Below are 22,335 nucleotides of genomic sequence, written 5' to 3'. Positions count from 1 at the left end.
TACGACTTTACAAAACACGCAAAAAAAATCAAAGTCATGTTAGATCTTAATTTAAATGTCTCGTAATATATAATTTCATAATACAAGTATTACTTTTTTTTTATTTTTTTTTAGGGAAAGTATTACTTTTATAGTATTTAATAATTTAACATATTGCATATGAAATGACTAATGAGGAAGAGTGTTTTGGTTGCTTCAAAAAAAATAAAGGAAGAGTGTTTTGGTGGACTTTGGAATAAATGATTCATATACTACAATGTTTTACTATTGACCAAAACTTCCAAATGCTCATATTAAATGCAAAGTATAAGTAGGTGGATGGTAGTGAAATCTTTTTATTTCATAAGTATATTAATTAAGATACAAATCATTAAGCCAAGAAATACTTAAATAGTATAGTGTATGTATAATATTCATTATACATAAAACTCCTACTTCCCACGTAGTATTGAAGTGTGAAATTATTCTTATTGTCGTAGTAATGTGAAATTGGTTGCGGAGAGAATGTAAGTTGTTGATATACTTAATAATGTGCTCGATTTGTCAAGGGATTGTCAAGTTGATAATTTAGATGAAATTGAAAAAAAAAATAAAATGGATAAGATAATTGAAATTGAAAAGACAATAGATGAAACTAAGATAATTTATAAGTAAAATGTATAAACTAGGACTATAATTACACGTAATTTAATTAAAAGACATTTTAATGGACCTAGTAAAAGTAATATAAACACAGAAAATGAAGATTTGGATTTTGTTTTCCAATAAAATGTAAAGAATTTTTGTTAATTAACTATGAGTACTATAGATTAAAATTATTATTTGTGAAGATGAAGACGCTTTAATTCTTAATTTTTTTTATTTCATTATTATTTACGTTAAATAATGTTAACTATGAGTACTATAGATTAATATTTGGTGCCAATAAGAGCATAGTGAAATGTAAACTTTATATACAAACGATACAAAGAAACACGGATTATTGTATACGAAATTATATATAATAGTATATGAAACTGTATATATAAAAACTTTTATAAAAACACGGATTATTGTATACAAAATTATATTACTAGGTATGTTGCGATTATTTAAAACGAAGCAAATAAAATGTAATAGAGTAATGTATATCATCAAGGGTCGGTATGCAGTATTCTTGTATATTTATGTAATAATATTACCCTTGATAAACTTTATAAGCATGGACTAATGGAAAAAAGTTATAATCATTCATCAAGCTTCTTTAAGCTATTTACAACCATAGTATAATTTTAAAGCAAGCACAATCATAAAAATTTTTACTAAAAATGATGGCTAAAAATATGATTGCTATGAGTATCAAATTTACCTAAAGAGGGGAATTAATGTTTAACCTAAAAAGAGTTGTGGCTAAAAATTTTAAATAGGCTATAGCTAGTGCCTTGACTTTCAAGCATAGTAGGTTCTAGGGCAATCATGAGCCAAATACTATTATTATATAAATGATACTCTATCCCCAAGGTAATTGATTATTTTATAAAAAATAATATATTTTTGTTACAAATATTTATTCCCCAAAATTTAAATGTAGAATTATCACATATATTTAATGTAATACCAAAAAGGCAAAAATGAAGCAATATGTTTTAGCAAACTCATTCATTTAATCTTTTAACAATTATAAATAAATGTTTCACCTAAAATGACTATAGACTATTCTTGGTATTTATATGAAATGAAATTTTTTATAATGCCTATGAGTCTATGACTATCGAGTGTAGAGGGAACTAGGGCACTCATGAAAACGACAGCTATGAGCTAAGCAACTTCTTTTCACGTCATGTTATGACGTTAGTCAGTATTAGGGTGGGGAGAATTTACTTTTCCAAAGCTTCTCTAATACCTCCTCCCCAATGAATACTCTTGCATGCATGTTTCCCTAGTGAATACTCTTGCATGCATGTTATAAAGTATACTTGTCAATTTGTCATGCATTAATCTGAAAGTTGTGGATTTTTATTCCTGAAGTTTGAAGTGGGAATGTTTTTCTTGTTTATAATGAAGGTCCCACAAGGTTTCTTAGGTTTGTATTTGGCAAATTATACATTCACTAATTTAATTAATTATTTTAAGCTTGATTTTTTTTTTCATAGTCATTTTACTTACTCCGTTTCTTTTTAGTTGACACGTTTCTTTAGTCACGTTTGTCAATGCACTTCACTTATTAAATCATTAATATCTTTTTAGTTGATCCCACATGACTATATTTTTCATTACGTTTGTATAAAGCACAAAACGCGGTCAAAGAGAGGTGTGTGAATATTGCTAAAGTCAAAACTTGTCAACTAAATAAAAACGGAGGTAGTACATTTTATATTCCTCCTTAACCTGAAATATAAAACTCCAATAAAATTATTTGCGGTTTGACGAGAATAATCATTTCATGGGGGTTATGTACTTATGTGTTTACATTTCATAATGAGGTACTTTATTGAAAAGATTCCTTCTAATATGAACTTATGTGTTTTACTCATAATATATAATTATATATGTTTTTTATTTCTTTGGAACTCTAAGATAATCACAAAGCTATACTAATTAACAACGAATATATATAACAACTATAAGATATATCAGGAAACTAATTACCTCCTTTGACTAAATTAAAAAATATATATATATAATAAAAACAAAAAAACTCCTTTGACTATGCTATACCCATATACTTATTACTTAACAGGTTGCATGCAAAGACAGCTATTATGGAAAAAGAAATGGGTTTGACTTGCAAATTTATGTCAAATTCAATCATCAAGGATGAAGGCAATTTTAGCTAATGAGTATATGACACTTTGCAATTTCTTGTATAACAAGTTAGTGTTTAATTGTCTTCCAAAAAAAAAAAAAAGTTTAGTATTCAATTGTTGCATGTCAGTGTTTTTGCATGTCACCTTGTAATAACCCTAATAACATTTTTTTTTAAAGTTAAACTCTAATGTTCTCTTCTGTTGAAATTTGGTTCATTTCAGTTCAGCTCATCTCTTAATTTATGTCTAATGATATAAAGCCAAATTTCATTCTTTTAGTAATAATAAAAATAATAATAATTATCAATAAATAATAATAATAATAATAATAATAATAAAAGAGAGTTCAACTATGACTTTTAAGAAAGGAAGTTTAGAAACATTAATAAAGAAAAGTTAAGTTGAAGAAATCAACCAATTGACTTCAAAAAAGACTACTGTTTTCAATATGGTAAGAGTACTCCAATATGGTAAGACTATTGTTGTAATCGGTCCGGGTTGTTTTTGGTTTCGGGTTGTATCAGTTCGATTTGATAACGAATACAGTTCATTAAAATTTCTTAAACATTCAGAACGTTGCAGTTTCAGGTTTTGAAAAATCAAGCCGGTTAATGGTTTTAAAACAGCAGGTTCTTAGCGGTTCGGTTTGAAATGGTTCGTATTCACAATTTCGGGTTGGTTTTTGAAAGCTCTAACCACAACACATGTGAAGGGACCAAAACTCCTATATAACCTAAATACCTAATCAAGGTATTCTACTTCCTAAAAAAAAATCAAGGTATTCTACTATTATATAAATGATACTCTCTCCCCTTGGGATTTATCATTTCTTGAAGCCATAAACACATAAGTCCATCTTCCTCTTGTTTTTAAAGATGTCTCAAAATAATCCTATTATCATGTCATCTTCTTCTTCTTTCCTTTCCATTAGTAGCCCTAAAAAAGTCATTGGTGCTTCTTCTTCTTCTTTTATTTCCATTAGCGGCCCTAAAAAAGTCACGAGTGCTTCACATCGCATCAATCGACGTAGCTCAAAAAAATCAATCATTAAAAAATTTAGGCCAAACACGAAATCATCTATGATTTCTAAAGCTCTAGCTCGCTATAGGAAGAATCGTGTTAGAGCACAAATCTTTAATGCTATAGTTGAGGTGAATAATGTAGCTTCTCAAGTTGCACCCCAACTTAAACCTCCAGTTGCACCCCAAATTCAACCTGGAAATTTCGGGCAAATCTTGTTGCCAAATTTTATTCCACTCCCTCGTGATGGGTTTTCTATTTTGGGTGTATTTCAGGCCGAAGACGTGCCACATGTCCGAAAATTTCCCAAAAATGTCTCGGAGCCTATTATTGTTGATTTCGAAGTTGGTGGTGCCGTGGTGCTGATGTGTGTCATAAATGGCACACATTTGATGAGCATTTAGTTCCTTTTTATCCTATTTTCATAGCTTTCTTGCTCAATAAATGTTCGGTTTAATTTTATGCTTTCTCTCTCTATTCTACCTTTCTTCTCTTATTTTACGGCTTTTGAGCATTTCTATGGTTTTCTAGTATTTTCTCTTTTATTTCTTTTATTTTCTTTATTTTAGTTGTTTTCTCTCTATTTTAGATTATATAGATTTAGTTTTATTTTATTTTAGTTTATTTGATTTTATTTTTATTTCATTTTCCTTACTTTATTTTATTTTCATTTTATTATATTTTCTTTCCTTTATTATTTTCATTTTCATTTTATTTCTTTTACTTTTATTTGTTAGTTTTAGTTTTATTTTACTTTATTTTATTTTCTTGGTTTTTATGTGTGTTTTGTAGGTGTTTGTTCCAAGTCCAAGTTGAGGTGCTCACAAGAGTTAGCTACTGCATAGTTGAACCTTCATCACCATCATGGTGATCATGGTGATGGTGATTAAAGCATCCAGGAACTCCTCCAACTCCCCTGTTCCCACACTCCTTGCTTCAACTTCAACTCCTCTCAATGAAACGCCTGCTGCCTCATACCCCGAAACAACTCGCGCAGCTACTTTACCCAGCACCAACCTCTCAACACAAACTCCAGCCACCACTACCTCACGCAACAGCACCAATTGCAGCAACAAAGCCAACCACAGCTGCTGCCCCTTCACCCCTCAATTAACTGCCACCGCAGCTCCCGCATCAACCAACAGCCACCAATTGCGCCTACCTACCTCACGCAACACCACCACACACGCAGCCACACAAGCAGCCCCCACAACACACACTCCGACTACCAACAACCACCTTCGTCACCTGCAATTACCTCCAATTCGCACCACAAATGCAACCCGCAACCAGTTCTACTCAACCTGCCACCGTCGCACATTTCTCCAGCCGCAACCACCAATTGCGCCGCCCTTGAAGCATCTCCCAGCCACAGCAGCAACTCCAATTGAACCTCCGCAATCGAGTTCCTTCGGACCTCAGCAGGTGCGGGCGCACATTCGATGAGTGCGGCCGCACCCAGCTGGGAATGTCTTGAGTCGTTGATTGATGTTGATGAACGGCTGTGATGAATTGATGCGTGTGATGCATTTGACTTGAGCAGCAAGATGATTTCCGTTTAACTCTTATTTCCCTGATTTATTTTTCCTTTTTATTTCTTTTAATTTTCTTTTTCCAATTTCTTTTATTATTTTATTTATTTTCTTTTCTTTCCTTTCCTTTTCCTTTTTATTTTCTTTTCTAATTTTATTTCTTTAATCCTTGTATTTATAAATACCCATTTTTGGGTAGAGAGAAAAACAATTAGACAATTAAAGAATTAGATTAGATTAGATTTTAGAGAGAGAAAACATTAGTTCTTAGCATTTTTAGAGAGAGAAAGTGTGGGTTTGATGATTGATGATTGAAGATTGCTTCATTTGATTTTATTTCTATCAAGTTTGTAAGGATTCTTTACTCTTTAATGCAATTCAATGTTTGATTTCATTAGTATTGTTGTTTGATTTGGTTAATTGATAGTTTGATTGATTTGATTGAATTTGTTGGTTTCAATTTGATTTCAATTGATGAATTTGGGAATGATGATTAGTTTAGCTTTGATTTTGTTGTTCTTTATGGATTGTGAGTAGTTTATTTGCTAGGGTAGTGGTGAAGCATGTATTGATGATGAATTGAGATTAATTTGGGGGAAATTGATTGAGTTGATGATGTGATTAAATTGGTTGATTGATTTTGTGCATGTGTGTGCTTGATTAGGCTTGATCACCCTTGTTATTCACACTAGATTGCATTGTGAGTTCACATTGATACGGACCATTGATTTGTGGCTTACATTTACTCGATTGAGATATCTTGTGATGTTTCCTAGCTAGTGTTTGATGTAGTTGACGCTAATTAGACCTCTAGGAGAATAGCTTGATGTACTCTCTTGGTTGCAATTTCGGTTTTCCCTCACATTGCCTGACTTGATTGGTTAATTCCCCAAGTTGATTGAACTTCATCGTTGATGCATGTGGATCCATTCCCCTAGTGCCTTAGCATTCATTTAGTAAAAGCCTTTTGCATCGCCTAGTTTAGCCTTAGTTTCTACCTTAAACCCCTACTAGACTTCGGAATAGCTTAACTTAGGCATCGTGCATTCGACCTCCATTCCTTTGGGTTCGACCTTGACTTACCACTACACTAAATAGGGGTTTGTTAAGTTACAAATTTTGTTTGATTGGGTGGGGTGGTAGCCCAACGACCTACCGTTCTCCTTCCCATCAGGTGCCTTTGTATGCTTTTAAAGTTAAAAGCATGGCTCACAATGACATAGGTGTCATATATTATGTAACAGGAAATGAAACATTCCAACGTGTCTGCTATGACTACGCTAAAAGAACCGACCGTTTTGTTTATGAAATCATGATTTATCACTCAAACGGGTCATACATCGACATGATGGATACACCCATGGGACTTCACTTATTTAATGCTAATGTACTTGAGGTTATTAGCAAGGTACTATTTATTAAACTCACGAAAAGATCTATTAACATTTTATTGTGGTATTTGAATTGTTGCATTTTATAAATTTGTTATATTTTTTTTATTGTATGTTTAAAGTATTTATATAATTTTTTTGCCTTAATGTGTAGATACCTCATGTTATCTTGAACACCTCAGTTAAGCACTTCTATCTTAGGGAACACTCTACTAGCCCCACGTTTGTCAAGTTTAGCGGTTAATTAAGTGGCTCTTTAAGTACGATACTGGCCATGTGGAGTGAGTATGAAAATTTGAATCGAGATGATTTAATCATGTTTTCCGAGAAGAAGCTCCTCACTAAGTTCAACACCGTAGCTGATGCAAAAATCAGAAATGAAGATGACGTGTTTATGTGGAATAACGCTGGATGATGTCAGAGGAGGGCAAATGCAACAAATTTTCATGACGTGTGTGGTTTAAAAATTATCGGCTATGCTGTTTTTAATTTGTAATCATTTGTGTTAATGTGTGTTTTTCATTAATGTGTTGATGTTGTTTTACTTTTAATTGGAGTAAGTAGTATTACTCTGTCTAGAATTGTGAGGTTAAAGTTATGCTTTCTAGTAAAATTTGTAATTCATATGACCGTGTGAGTCATATTGTATAATATGGTAATGTTTAATATATGAATTTATAATGATATATAGTATTCTTGTTATGTCAATTGTTAATATCTGCAATAGCAATTGCATAGCTAAAATCAGTATTAAAATTATAGAAATGTTGTCATTGTTGTAAAAATTTAGTCCCTTCAAAATGTAAAAGGTAAATTATTGAACTTAATTAATATAACATCATTTTTGGTGAGTTTTTTCAAATCAATCACTGTTAAGCTAATTGCAATCAAAGCTTGATTTATTCATTAACCATCATACGATATTTATACAAACTATTGCCTTGAGCTACAAGGATCAAAGTCTATCAAACTTAGGACGTTTATCATACTTGCCTAAGATAATACGATAATTATCCTTTCCTCTAACAATAAGATATTATTAAGATACTCTATTATCTTTTCCTAAAAATCACCAATGTAGCAATAAGATATTATTAAGATAGTCTTGTAGAAAATAATTTTTATTTTTTTTGGCGAAAACTCACCTATGTGTATTCACTCACTAAATCAAGCACTTTTAGTAGATGGTAAATTGATAATATAATATATAAAGCATGTGCAATTCCCATTATTTCACCAAGTAAATTTTTATCTTGTCTACCTTAAAACTGCTTAGTATTTGAGTTCAAATTATTAAATGGCTCTATTATTGAATTTTTTTGTATTCAATTTCCATAGTAAACCAACAATTGATTTAAGTTTATTTACCTAAAATGAATTGGAAAAAATACAAACTGATCATAAAAATAATGAGAGATATTACCTCACTTAATCCTATACAATTAAAGGTTAAATTTGCTAACATCATTTACTTAAAATAAAATAATAAACAAACCAAAAATTTGTTGCTTAAGTCTTCTTGTTGAAGTCAATAGCCAAAGTCATCATGAGGTCATAGTCTTGCATGTTGAATTCAAACAATCCTTGTATGTGGAACACAAACTACTCTTGCATGTTGAATTTAAGTCTTGGATATCCAATATAAATTTTTGCATGTTTAAGGTGTAGAGTGTAGCTAGACTAGTTTTAATTACTTTAGAAATTGCATTTAGATCAAACCATGCACATGTTTGTCACCTCTTAATTGAAATTTGTCGACTCACCACTTAGATAAAGTCGGGCTAGTTTCGTTTAATTTGAAACTTGATTGATCGAACTCTACCTTAAGCAAATCGAGTTAACCTAGAGTTGCTTTTAGAAATACTCTAGACAAGATTTCATTTGAGATTATTGTGTACTCCAATGTATTCAAAATTTTTTTATATATATTTTTTTTAATCCATTGTTTTGAAAATTAAAATTAAAATGACATGAAAAAATTATTATTAAGTCATTCACACTTACTAAACTTAGTACAAAACATTTTTTTTGGGCCGAATTTAGCACAGTCGAAGACTGTCCCAATGGCACATGCTACTACTCACTCTACTCCATCTCCTCATGATGAGTGACATTTTTGGCACTCATTTGGTTCCTTTTTGGATGATTTCTATTTCATTTTATCTCTCTTTTCTTTAGTTTTCCTTAGTTTTATTCTTGTTTTCTTCATTTTATGCCTTTTGTAGTTAGTTTCTCTATTTCATGCTTTTTTCTAGTTTACTTGTTATTTTTCTCTTTTACTTGCCTTTTATCATTTGTTTTTAGGTGGTAATCGATTGTCCAAGAATTCCCGAGCTTCCTCCCTACGAGTTTTCATTGTTTTCATGCCTAAAGAAGGTGCAAGAAGCTCCAAGTCAAAGGTGGATCCAAGGGGCAAGCTTCAAGGCTTTGTTTATGCCTCCCTCATGGCTTATACTCTTCAAGAAATTCAAGAAAGTTTCTGCCTACTTTGTCCTCCATCATCATCATCCTGGATGTGTGCACCACTTGAGCTAGGACGAAGAGAAGAAGGGGGAAAGACCCAGCCAGGTGCGGGCGCACCAAGGAAATGTGCGGCCGCACATTGGTCGTGTGCGGCCGCACACCAGGTGCGTGCGGGCGCACCAGTCTGGGTGTGTCCCGTGCGCGCCATTCTCTTTCCTCCGAGCGCCCGCACTTACGAGGGTCTATTTTTGGGCGTCATTACCGACCTTCTCTTTGTATATATAGTTATTTCTACCTATTTTTAGGAAGGAAGTGAGTTTTTAGATTGAATTTGATAGTTAGTTTTTGGGAGAACTTTAGAGAGAGAAACTCAAGAACTTTAGAGAGAGAAACTCATGATTTTTGGTGATTGCTCAAGGATTCCTCATTGTATTTGATCTTTAGATCAAAGTTTTGTAAGGATCTTCTTCTTGATTTCAATACAAGTTTGATTTTAGTTGATTTCATTAGTTTTTCCAAGTTATTGATGATTGATTTGGTTATTGATTGAATTTTGATTGATTTTGATTGATTGTTGGTTTTATCTTTGATTTCAATTATGTTGATGATGAAATTGATGATTGTTGTAGTTTTGATCTTAATTCCTATGGCTAGTGAGTAGTTTCCTAGCTAGGGAATTGGTGAAGCATGTATGAATAATGGATTAGTGTAATTTGGGGATAATTGATAGAGTTGATGATATGATTAAATTTGGTTGATATTTCATGTGCATGTGTGTGATTAATTGAGGTTTGGCCATCTTTGATTAATACACTAGATTGCATTGTAAGATTGCTATGATACGGACCATTGATTAGTAAACTTGCAGTTTCACGATTGAGGTGCTTTGTGACGTTCCCTAGGTAGTGTTTAGCGTAGTTGACGCTAGTTAGACCTCTAGGTGAACCATCTTAGTATGCTCTTTTGGATACATGATGATCTTCCTTCATATCACTTGACTTAGTCGGTTTGACCTCCTAAATTACCGTTTCCATTACAATTGCACGTGGATCCATTGCCCTAGTGTCTTTATATTGATTTCATATAAGCTTTTGCATCACCTAGTTTAGGCTTAGTTTCTACCTTAAACCCCTTCTTGACTTCGAAATAGCTTGATTTAGGCATCGTGCATTTGATCTCCATTCCATTGGGTTCGACCTTGACTTACCACTACGCTAAATAGGGGTTTGTTAAGTTACAAATTTTGTTTGATAGGGTGGGGTGGTAGCCCAACGACCTACCGTTCTCCTTCCCATCAAAATGGCGCCGTTGCCGGGGAATGGTGCTTTGAGTGCATGTTGTTGTTGAGTCTATTTCATTTCATTTACAAAATACAAAAAGATTTTACACTTTAGGCTACACTTGTAGCCGTGCTACTTATATTTTCTTTGAGTTTTGTATGCATAGGTCCCGAGATCGCTCATTTGTTCCCTTTGATACGGAGATTGAAAGAACTCTCTCAAGGAGGAGAGTAGCAAACAAGACCTTGGATTATAGTTCCTCAAGCGAAGAAGAGATTGAACAAGAGCAAATCATGGGAGAACAACCAAGAGTTGCCTTGAAAGAATTGGGAGTTCCTGGTGCATATAGGTTCGAGAGCAGCATAGCTCCACCTACTACACCGGCAAACGACTTTGAAATTCGGCCGGCAATGATCACCCTAATAGAGAGGAGACAATATAGTGGGGCAAAGAACGAGAGCCCATTGAACCATCTTAAGGAGTTTGAAAAATATTGTAACACGATCAAGGTTAATGGAGTGTCTCAAGAATTCATCCGCCTTAAGTCGTTCCCCTTCTCTCTCTTAGGAAGGTCTTTGGAATGGCTAGACAAAGAGGTGAAGCCCAATTCATTGAGAACATGGGATGATGTTACTAAAGCTTTCTTGTCCCGTTTCTATCCTCAAAAGAAAACGGCGGAGGCAAGAGCTTTAATTCAAGGATTCAAGCAAAAACCAAATGAGAGTCTTTATGAGGCATGGGAGAGATTCAAGGAGTACCAAAGAGAGTGTCCTCACCACGGAATTCCAACATATCAATTGATCCAAATCTTCTACGGTGGTTTGAGTCCTCAAGGCAAGGCATGCCTTGATGGAGGGGCTGGTGGTCCAATCATGAACAAAACCGAAGAAGAAGTTGTGGACATAATTGAGGATGTGGTGACTTATTATAGAGATTGGCAAGATGGGGAAAGAGATTCTTCAAATAAGCAATCTTCGTTGTATTCGGTGGACCATCTCAATGCCATCAACAATCTTTCCTCTCAAATGACAAACTTGGGAAAGGAGATGACGGTGATCAAGGAAAAGTTGGAGAGTGTTTCTTCCTCTTCACAAGCTCCAAGTCTTCCCTCCCAAATTAAGGGGAGAGGTATTCCTCCTAACTCTCAAACTCCTTCTACTTCACATAATATGCCTATGGGATGTTTGTTTTGTGATGTATGTGGATCATATGACCATGATTCTAGAAATTGCAACAATGAATGTGTTGATGAGTTTGACAACAATGAGTGTGAACATGTTAATTTTGTGTCAAACAACAATGTTCAATGGTTTGATAATCAAAGAGGCCAATGAAATAGGAATTACCAAAACCAAGGCAATTTTGACAACTATAATCATAATGGTGGTTATAGGAACCAAGGGAATCAAGGTTCTCGTGGTAACCATAACCAAGGTTATAGTAGCCAAAATCAAAGCCAAAATTATGGTAATCAAAACCATAATTATGGTAATCAAAACCAAGGTTATGTAAATCATAACCAAGGTAATGGAAACCATAATCATGGTGGTGGTAACCATAATCAAGGTTATGGTTCAAATCAAAATAGGAGTAAAATCAAGGAAGGGGAAATTTTCAAAACAACGCTCAAAGAGGTCCCCCACCCGGTTTTGTTCCAAAGACTCAAGGTGAAAATTCCTATTCACAACCTTCTTCTCCTAGGACTACTTTGGAAGAGTTGATTGATAATCAAACCAAGATCATTAACACCTATATGGCGGTTAGTGATAAGAAATTCAATGAGATGATGACCCACAATAAGATGCTTGAGACTCAAATTACCCAATTAGCAAGCACTATAAAGGATTTTGCTAGTCCTTCATCTTTGCCTTCCCAAGGTGTTGAACCAAAGAAAGCCGTGTACTCTATTGCCACAAGTGGCGGAAATGATTTTGATGAGGGAGTTTCTTGTTCAAAAGAAGGAAGAGATGAGAGTGGTGCTAAGGAGAATGAAGTGGAGAGGGTTGAGTCTAAGGAAATTTATTGTGAGGTTGACAAAAGAGAAGAGTGTGTTGTTGAAAAGATGAGTGAGGTAGAGAGATTTCCCGATCTACCATATCCCCAAAAATATTCGAGATTCAAAATGGATGAGCAATTTGGAAAGTTCCTTGAAGTTCTTAAGGATGTTCATGATTCTACACCCTCTACCGAGCCAATTCCCGACATGCCTAAGTACTCCAAGTTCCTTAAGGAGATATTAGAGGAGAAGGAAGATTTTGATGAGGGTAGTTCGGTGGAAGGAGGGAAGTGTTTTAGTGCTCTTATCCATGGTGAACTTCCGAAGAAGATGGAAGATCCGGGGAATTTTTCAATCCCTTGTCAAATTAAGAAAATGGTTTTGGAGAATGCTTTGTGTGATCTAGGGGCTAGTGTGAGTATTATGCCCTTTTCGGTCTTCAAAAGGCTTGATCTAGGTGAGCTTCAACCATCTAATATAACACTTCAATTGGCCGATCGATCTATTAAGCTTCCTAAGGGAAGAATTGATGATGTTCCTTTAAGGATTGGAGAGTTTGTCTTTCCTGTGGATTTTGTTGTTTTAGAGATTGAGGAGGATGAACATATTCCAATCATTTTAGGGAGGCCTTTCTTACCTACCTCGGGAGCTTTAATAGATGTCAAAGGAGGTCAAATCACTTTGAGGTGTGGAAAATTAGAAGAGAGTTTTAAGTTGAAACCAATGCATGAGTCCTTATCTTGTGTGCAAGATATAGCATGTGCTAGTCTTTCTCGTTCCATTGATGGTATGTGCATGATTGATTCTTCTACTAACGATGTTTTTGAGATTGTTGATGATGTTTGTGCAAGTCTTAATGATGTTAGTGAAGAGGAATTTGTGATTCAAAAGCCAAGGGATGAGAAAGAAATTGAGTTTCCAAATTGGTTCAAGCTTAATTCTCAAGATGAAGAGAAAGCTTCCATGACTAAAGATGTTGAAGTCAAGCCGAAGAAAAAGGCCCGTGACTCGAAGAAAGCAAGAAAAAAAAAGAAGTTGAGAAATGAAAAAGAAGAATTTGAAAAGAATTTTGTGAAAGTTTTATTAAGCAACAATGAGAAGTTGCTCAAAATTGAAGAAGATTTTGCTCTATCAACTACCTTGAAGAAGGTGGTGTTCTTTGATCCTCCATGATTAGGAGGAAGGGTCGAGCTTAGGACCTTACGCAAGCGCTTCCCGGGAGGCAACCCGGAGTTTCTAACCTTTCTCTTTGATTTTTGAATTTTCTCATTTTTGTTTCTTTTATTACTTTGTCTTTTCTTTTACTTTTCTACTTATTTGGATTTTTAGGATGTCCTTTTGCGGGATTGGAATTCAATAAGTATGCATGATGAATAGAAGGTGTTCATGGCACAAATCATATTTTGTTCGATTCTAGTCGAAATTTGAGGTAAAAGGGTAAGAATTTTAGAGAGGTAAGATAGGAAATTCATGTTTTGAAAGTTGGAGGAAATTGATACTTAGTGAATTTTTGTGGTGAGCACATGAATTTTCAACTTTGAGGGCTTTGAAAATGATTTTAGCTACTGCCTATGTTGTTCCTCATCACCATCATGATTCATGTGCACACCAAAATAGGCAGTAAGTATCAAATTCTCGAGAAAAAAAGAAGGAAGGGAGACGCACAGGGGTGTGCGGCCGCACACGAGGCTGGTGCGGGTGCACAGCTTGCGTGTGCGGGCGCACATCAGTCTTGTGCGGCCGCACGTTGGCTGGACGTGCATATTACCCCCTTCTTCCTACTTTTTCCCTTCATTTCCTCATTTCCTTCATCTTCCTCACGCTCATCGTCACGCTAAACCCTCATAAGCGCACCTTCTACTCCTTCATTCATCATCAATAATCACTCAAATCCTCACCAAAATCACTCCAATTTCAATTTAAATCACTCACAAAGCTTTCTACACTACAAATTCCTCACAAATTGACCCAAATTTCACTCACTCTCTCTCCTACTCTTGGTGACCGAATTTGGGGCTTTCTTTGAGGATTCAAATTGCTTGCTCAAAATTGGTTAATCTTGCTTCTTTTATGGTATAATCACTAATCCTTGCTTTAATTTTGCCATTTATATTATAAATTTGCATGGATTACAAATTTTTATGAGCATGAATAGTGTAGTATTGATTTTGTGATTTTTGATGCTTGATCTTGATTTTGGTTGTGATTTGGTGATGTTTGTTGATTGATTTTGCATAACATTGTATTGTTTGTTGATTTTGTAGTGATTCTCATCATTTTTGGTTGAAATCTTGTGAGTTGAATTTTTGGAGTATTGGTAGTATATGGTGATTTTGGTATTGGTCTTGTGGTTGTTCTTGGATTGTTGAAAAGGAGTTTTTCTTGGATTATTGGTATTGTTGATTGGTTTGGAATTAGTTTGATTGAAAAGAAGTGTGAATTTGGAGTTTGGTGATTTTGGTAGTAAGTGGTGAATTTGGGTGTGGTATTCTTGGTTCATTGGTTTTGCTTCTTGGTGGTTGTTGGTGATCTTCTTAGCCTCTCAAAATGTCTAAATACCTCAAGAAACTCACCAAGAAGCGGAAAACCGATGTTAGCATCGATGAACCTCCTCGCCCAAGTACCTCCTCTAGGCCTAGTACATCTTCTAGGCCTAGTACTTCCAACCCTTTCTCCACTCAAACACGACCCCCAACCTCTCTTCCCAAAAAGAAAAACTTCACCGATAAACAAAAGACCTTCTACCAAAACCTGAAAGATGAAAGAATCCTAAAACAAACCCGCCACTACTTCCAACCTGATATGCTGAAGTTGGGTATTGATAATGATGTGCGGTCGTTGCTTTTAAATCTCAGATTGGGTTCTTTCATCACCGATGCCTACCGCACCTATAAGGAGCCTACCTTGGAGTTCTTGGCTACCTTAGAGCTTGTACCCGTAGGAGGGGTATATAGGGTGCGTTTCCAATTGTTCAACCACATCTTTGACCAATCACTGGAAGAGTCCAACGCCGCTCTAGATTTTGATCCCCATGGGGATATTGTCAACGTTGAACACTTCATTTTTCCGGTGTATGATCAACATTCATGGTGGGAAGACATCTCCGGTGGTAATGAGTTTATCACCAACAGGGCTAAGATCTCAGAGGTGTACCAACCTTGCCTTAGGGTTGTACACCGTCTTTTGGGCTATGTTTTGTTCCCCAAGCAAGAAATGGGGAAGTTGAGTAAATTGGAGCTCAAGGTCCTTTGGTTGTCTACTCGCCCGGAGTATGTGGGCCGGTTGAACTTGGGCTATATCTTTGCCCAATATTGCTTGGAACTTCGCAAGAGGAGGACGGGAGAGATCCCATGTGGGGGTATGGTAACTAGGCTATTGAGTCGCCTTCGCCTCAATGATTATCTCCCATTTTGTAAGGAGATCGGGGATGCAGCTTCTATCTACCTCGATATGAAACAATTGGGTCAAATCCAATTTATCTCCAAGGGCTTTAGCGAAGGGAGATATGAGTGGCTTAGGTGCAACGAGCATTGGTGCTACTTGCCTAACCCTAGCTTGACTTCTTTGGCTAGGATTGCCAACAATGTGTGGCATGTTCCGAAGTCCTTCCGGCATCCCAACTTTGACTCCGAGGAGGATGAGGAAGAAGATGATGAAGAAGAACAACAAGATTAAGAACAACAACATCAACAACAACAACAACATTATTCTCCACAACAACAAGCTCCTCAAGAGCAAGAGCAAGAGCAAGGGCAACATGCTTTCGCCAATGCAAATTTAAGGGCTCTTAGTGAGCAAATGAGTGGATTAAAAATCCACGTGGATGGCATGTACGATCAAGACTTTGGGGCCATCTATGACCAAATAAGAGGTATTCAAGAGATGCAGCAAGGTATGTTTATACAACAACAACAAATTTATGAGGCGGAAGTTAACCGTGGGAACATTACTCCCCCGGTTAACTATCCGTACTTCCCGCCCCAACAAGGTCCTCTACCTTCGTTTGGGCATCCTTATTGGTCGGGGCCTTCTAACCACGACACCGAGCGTCATTATTACCCGGACGAGCATGGTAACTATGATTACAAGGCTCCGGGTGGTAGTGACTATAGGGGTGATCCTAACTACCCCCATGTCCATCCCAACCACCCCTTTGAACTCACTTTGCCCGATAACTTCACCCCTCTTGCTCCTTGGCAACAAGATCTTTTCAAGGGGCATTATGGGTGGCCCGAGGGGTACACCAGAGGATGGGAGCCTTACCCTCATCCCTTCGATGACCCCGAGCGCAACAGAGACCCCGATGGGGCCGGGCCAAGTGGGAGTGGTGGTGGTAATGGTAGTAGTTATTAGTTCCCTTTAGCTTCTCATGCTTTTTACCTACATCCCTTATATTTTTGATGCTTGCTTTGTTTTGATCGGGATGTTGAGATGTATTTTCTATCTAGCTTGGGGGAACTAATAACTTGCTCGGTGACCATTTTGTTGTTGTGTACATATCTTAGTTGCTTGCATGTTTATTTTCATTCCTCTTTTTGGTTTCCTCATTTTCTTGATCTCTAGGCTACTTTCCTTGTAGCTAGCTTGTTTGCCCGATTTGCTTGGTTGTTTGTTGTTTGTGGCGATGTTTTGCTTGGCATGTTGTTGTTGATGATCCCTTATATCCAAATCCCTTAATCCAAATCCCTTAAATCCAAATCTTGTAGTTTAGAGTAGTTCTTTAGTTAGTCTAGACTTTATTGTTTGCTTAGCTTTATTTCTTTTATTCTTTCTATTCTTTGGTTAGTTTAGCTTTTCTTTCCTTTAGTTGTATATACTTCTTGCTTAGTTTAGTTTCCTTTTATTTGTTGTTTTCTTTTATTTGTTTTGAAGTTACTAACCATTTTCTTTGTTCATAGTTTCTTTTATTTCTTTTTCTCACTTGGTTCCTTGAAGAGCTTATAGATATGGCATGCTACGAGGTGGTTTCTAATCGCTTCACTTATTTTAGCTAAGCTTGGAATCCCGGTGATACCTTTCTTATTTTCTCTTTATTTTCCTTGGTTGCATAGGATAGGATTAGTTTAGGAGGAGTTGAATGGTTCGAGGTTGGATGCTTGTTAACACGTAATGTGTTTGGGATCGGTGACTTTGTTGTCTATCGATCACTTGTTTGTCGATTGGGAATTTTATGTGTTTAACATGCTTTCTAGTCCTTTGCATGCTTTTTCTCCTATGTTTTCCTTTTCTATGTCTCCGTTTCTTTTCTTTTATTCTCTTTTATTTTACTTTTTCTCTTACTTTCCTTTATTTTTCTCTTTATTTTTGATGTGATTTTGAGGCATTGTTTTTCATTTCTTTTCTTATGGGATGAGCCTTGTACATTGGACTTGTCTTTTGCATGACTTTCTTCCTAGGTTGTAAAGGTATGCACGGTTTGAGACTATGTTCGGTTGACTCTAGGATAGTGTATGCTAGGGTAGTTGGTTTGAACTAGGAGGATCATGAAGCCGGATTCTACTTGTTTGTGGTATGTTGGTAGTTGCTTCCTATAGTTGATTTGGCACCACTAGTGAGTTTTTGCCACAACCTTGTGAGGTTACTTGTTTGTCTAGCCTTCAACATTCCTTGTATGAGCGGCGTGGATCCTTGACTATGCAAACCTAATCTAATAAAGCTTGATGTATGATTCTCAAACACGAGACCGAACTATCTAGGAAGGACAAAGGCACATTTTTCGGGGTGGTATTTTTCATTTTTGCTATATTTTGTTATTTTCTTTATTTTTGGGTTTACATTTGCCTTCTTGCAACCATTTGAGCCTTATCCCTTCTTTTCAAGCCACATCTTTAGTTATTTGACCTTTTGTTTCATTTTCTACTTTTCTTGATTTTTGTGAAGCAATATGATCATTTAAGATGAAGATTGTGGTGGTTAAGTTGGAATTTTGGTTTTTATGACAGCAAGTTTGTGATTTCATCCTCTTTGTGAATAATGGCAAATATATTTGGAAGAGCCGTCCTACTCCTCAAAAGGCATGGACTAATAATTTGCATTTAGGAAAAGCCGTCCGAATTTAGCAAAAGGCAAGGACTTTGCAATTACAATATAAAAACACAAAAACAAAAAAAAATGAAAAGTGACCAATTCAAAAATATTTTGATGTATTCTTTTCTCCTACTAAGCATTGAGGACAATGCTCCATTTTAGCTTGGGGGAGAAGCGTGTACGCTTTTTGTATATATTTTTGCGAGTATAGCTTCAAGTAAGCTTGGGGGTGTTGTTTTTGTTTGGGTATTTCTTGATTGTGGTGTTAAGGATTGATCACCCTTTTGCTTCACCTTTTAGGAAAAACACCAAATTTTTAAATTTTAAGCCTACCTTCACCCTTTATGCCTTACGTTACAACCTTGGGGAAAGACCTTTCGACCTAGATAGTTGAGTCACTATTCGGGGGAGGGCATCATGGGTCATTGCCTAAGGAAAGGGGATGCATAGTCAAGATTGTCGAGTAGCCTTAAAATAAATCTTTTCCGGTTCCTTCGAGGAATCATTGGGACACTCACTAAGGGGAGATTTGAGACTAGTGGGAAGAACGCGGTAAGATTGTTTGGGATGAAAGTGAATTTTGATAACTAGTTCCTATGCCTAGCATATCCTATGTTTCAATCAACCTTGGATATCTTGAAACGTGCATACCTTAACTACTTGAGAAAGATTGTCATTCACTTGCATTATAGTCTTTATGTTGATTCATTTCGCAAAGGTTTGTTTTTATTTCATTTTCTTTCTTTTAATTTTATGGTTTGCCTTATTGATGTTTGGTGGAGAGTTATGGGTCAAACTCTTAGGATACCCTTACGAGACCTCACTCGTCCTCATAGGCGACTTTGGGTTTTAAAGGGCTTGTTGTAGCTAAAAACAACCGTAAATCCTACGACAATGAGTTTTAGTGTATATTCTTATCTTGAGTCTTTCTTTTTCGTTTTCAATAAAATTTTCATCCTCTCTCTTTCTTGCTTTGTTTTGCTTGAGGACGAGCAAAAGTTTAGCTTGGGGGAATTTGATGAGTGACATTTTTGGCACTCATTTTGTTCCTTTTTGGATGATTTCTATTTCATTTTATCTCTCTTTTCTTTAGTTTTCCTTAGTTTTATTCTTGTTTTCTTCATTTTATGCCTTTTGTAGTTAGTTTCTCTATTTCATGCTTTTTTCTAGTTTACTTGTTATTTTTCTCTTTTACTTGCCTTTTATCATTTGTTTGTAGGTGGTAATCGATTGTCCAAGAATTCCCGAGCTTCCTCTTTACGAGTTTTCATTTTTTTCATGCCTAAAGAAGGTGCAAGAAGCTCCAAGTCAAAGGTGGATCCAAGGGGCAAGCTTCAAGGCTTTGTTTATGTCTCCCTCATGGCTTATACTCTTCAAGAAATTCAAGAAAGTTTCTGCCTACTTTGTCCTCCATCATCATCATCCTGGATGTGTGCACCACTTGAGCTAGGACGAAGAGAAGAAGGGGGAAAGACCCAGCCAGGTGCGGGCGCACCAAGGAAATGTGCGGCCGCACATTGGTCGTGTGCGGCCGCACACCAGGTGCGTGCGGGCGCACCAGTCTGGGTGTGTCCCGTGCGCGCCATTCTCTCTCCTCCGAGCGCCCGCACTTACGAGGGTCTATTTTTGGGCGTCATTACCGACCTCCTCTTTGTATATATAGTTATTTCTACCTATTTTTAGGAAGGAAGTGAGTTTTTAGATTGAATTTGATAGTTAGTTTTTGGGAGAACTTTAGAGAGAGAAACTCAAGAACTTTAGAGAGAGAAACTCATGATTTTTGGTGATTGCTCAAGGATTCCTCATTGTATTTGATCTTTAGATCAAAGTTTTGTAAGGATCTTCTTCTTGATTTCAATACAAGTTTGATTTTAGTTGATTTCATTAGTTTTTCCAAGTTATTGATGATTGATTTGGTTATTGATTAAATTTTGATTGATTTTGATTGATTGTTGGTTTAATCTTTGATTTCAATTATGTAGATGATGAAATTGATGATTGTTGTAGTTTTGATCTTAATTCCTATGGCTAGTGAGTAGTTTCCTAGCTAGGGAAATGGTGAAGCATGTATGAATAATGGATTAGTGTAATTTGGGGATAATTGATAGAGTTGATGATATGATTAAATTTGGTTGATATTTCATGTGCATGTGTGTGATTAATTGAGGTTTGGCCATCTTTGATTAATACACTAGATTGCATTGTAAGCTTGCTATGATACGGACCATTGATTAGTAAACTTGCAGTTTCACGATTGAGGTGCTTTGTGACGTTCCCTAGGTAGTGTTTAGCGTAGTTGACGCTAGTTAGACCTCTAGGTGAACCATCTTAGTATGCTCTTTTGGATACATGATGATCTTCCTTCATATCACTTGACTTAGTCGGTTTGACCTCCCAAATTACCGTTTCCATTACAATTGCATGTGGATCCATTGCCCTAGTGTCTTTAGATTGATTTTATATAAGCTTTTGCATCACCTAGTTTAGGCTTAGTTTCTACCTTAAACCCCTTCTTGACTTCGAAATAGCTTGATTTAGGCATCGTGCATTTTATCTCCATTCCCTTGGGTTCGACCTTGACTTACCACTACGCTAAATAGGGGTTTGTTAAGTTACAAATTTTGTTTGATAGGGTGGGGTGGTAGCCCAACGACCTACAGTTCTCCTTCCCATCACCTCACCACACATCAGCAGTTCGAATCTTGCTAAACCCCTTCATCCCCCCCCCCTTTTTCTGGTTTATTTTTGTTGCGCATTCCAATGTATTCAAAATTTTTTTAAATATTTTTAATATTTTTTTTTATTCCGTTATTTGTATATTAAAATAAAATTGATAGAAAAAAATTATTATTAAGTCGTTCACACTGACTAACCTTAGTATAAAACATGTTTTTGTGACAAATTCAACACGGTCGAAGACTGTCTGATGTGTGTCATAAATGGCACACATTTGACGAGCATTTAGGTCCTTTCTATTCTCTTTTCATAGCTTTCATGCTTAATAAGTGCTTAGTTTTATGCTTTGTTGCTTAGTTTGACCTTTCTTCTATTATTTTGTAGCTTTTGTGCTTTTCGTTGGTTTTCTAGCCTTTTCTTCTTTATTTGCTCTATTTTCGTGGTTTTAGGTATTGGACGAGGTTCGGGTCTTGATTTTGGTGATCCACTATGGTGGAAGAAGCTTTTGGATCAAGTTCATGGAGTTTGGGAAGCTCAAGATGCAAAGAAGTGGAAGTTCCAAGTCTTGGCTCTTCTCTTGTGCTCCCTTCAAAGGAAGTGTGTGCCCTCAATATTAAGCCTTAGCTACTGCCTACCTTGTCCTCCATCACCATCATAAATCATGTGTGCACCCCTTGAGCTTGAAGAGTTGAAGATTCGAAGAAACCCAGCTAAGTGCGGCCGCACTCGCAGAAGGTGCGGGCGCACACGAAGGATGTGCGGCCGCACACCATGGTGGTGCGGGCGCACATCATCGTGGTGCGGGCGCACATCCCCTGTTGTGTGGCCGCACCAACGTGGGTCTTTTCCGATCAGATTTCGACGATTTTCTCTCTCTTCTTATACCTATTTGAACCCAATTTTTGTAAGAAGTTTTCAGAACAGAATTAGATCATATTCTTAGCTTAGTTGAGAGCTTCTCTCTGTAGATTTAGGGGTTAGTTTTAGGAGTAGATTTTAGAGAGAGAAAGTGAAGAATTTCAATGGTGATTGAGAGATTGGAGATCCAATGGTGACAATTGTATTGGAGATCTACTCTATTATCAATGAGCATTTCTAAACTCTATCTCATTTATTGTTTTGTTTAGTATTCATGTTTAGATTGTTTGATTTTGATTAGATTTT

At 36.1% G+C, this 22,335-nt stretch overlaps 1 non-coding gene across 1 annotated transcript; it reads right to left on the bottom strand.

Annotated features, from left to right (window-relative positions):
* Positions 1–11,150: 11,150 nt before the first annotated feature.
* Positions 11,151–11,256, bottom strand: LOC145606368 (small nucleolar RNA R71). The gene has a single exon (XR_014105265.1). It is a non-coding gene; the product is annotated as a small nucleolar RNA R71 (small nucleolar RNA).
* Positions 11,257–22,335: the final 11,079 nt, after the last annotated feature.

This window comes from Chenopodium album, chromosome 22 (genome assembly GCF_948465745.1).
Source record: "Chenopodium album chromosome 22, dcCheAlbu1.1, whole genome shotgun sequence".
Classification (NCBI taxonomy): Eukaryota; Viridiplantae; Streptophyta; class Magnoliopsida; order Caryophyllales; family Amaranthaceae; genus Chenopodium; species Chenopodium album.
The sequence above is the reverse complement of the archived record's forward strand: the minus strand, read 5'-3'. Positions and strand labels throughout refer to the sequence as shown.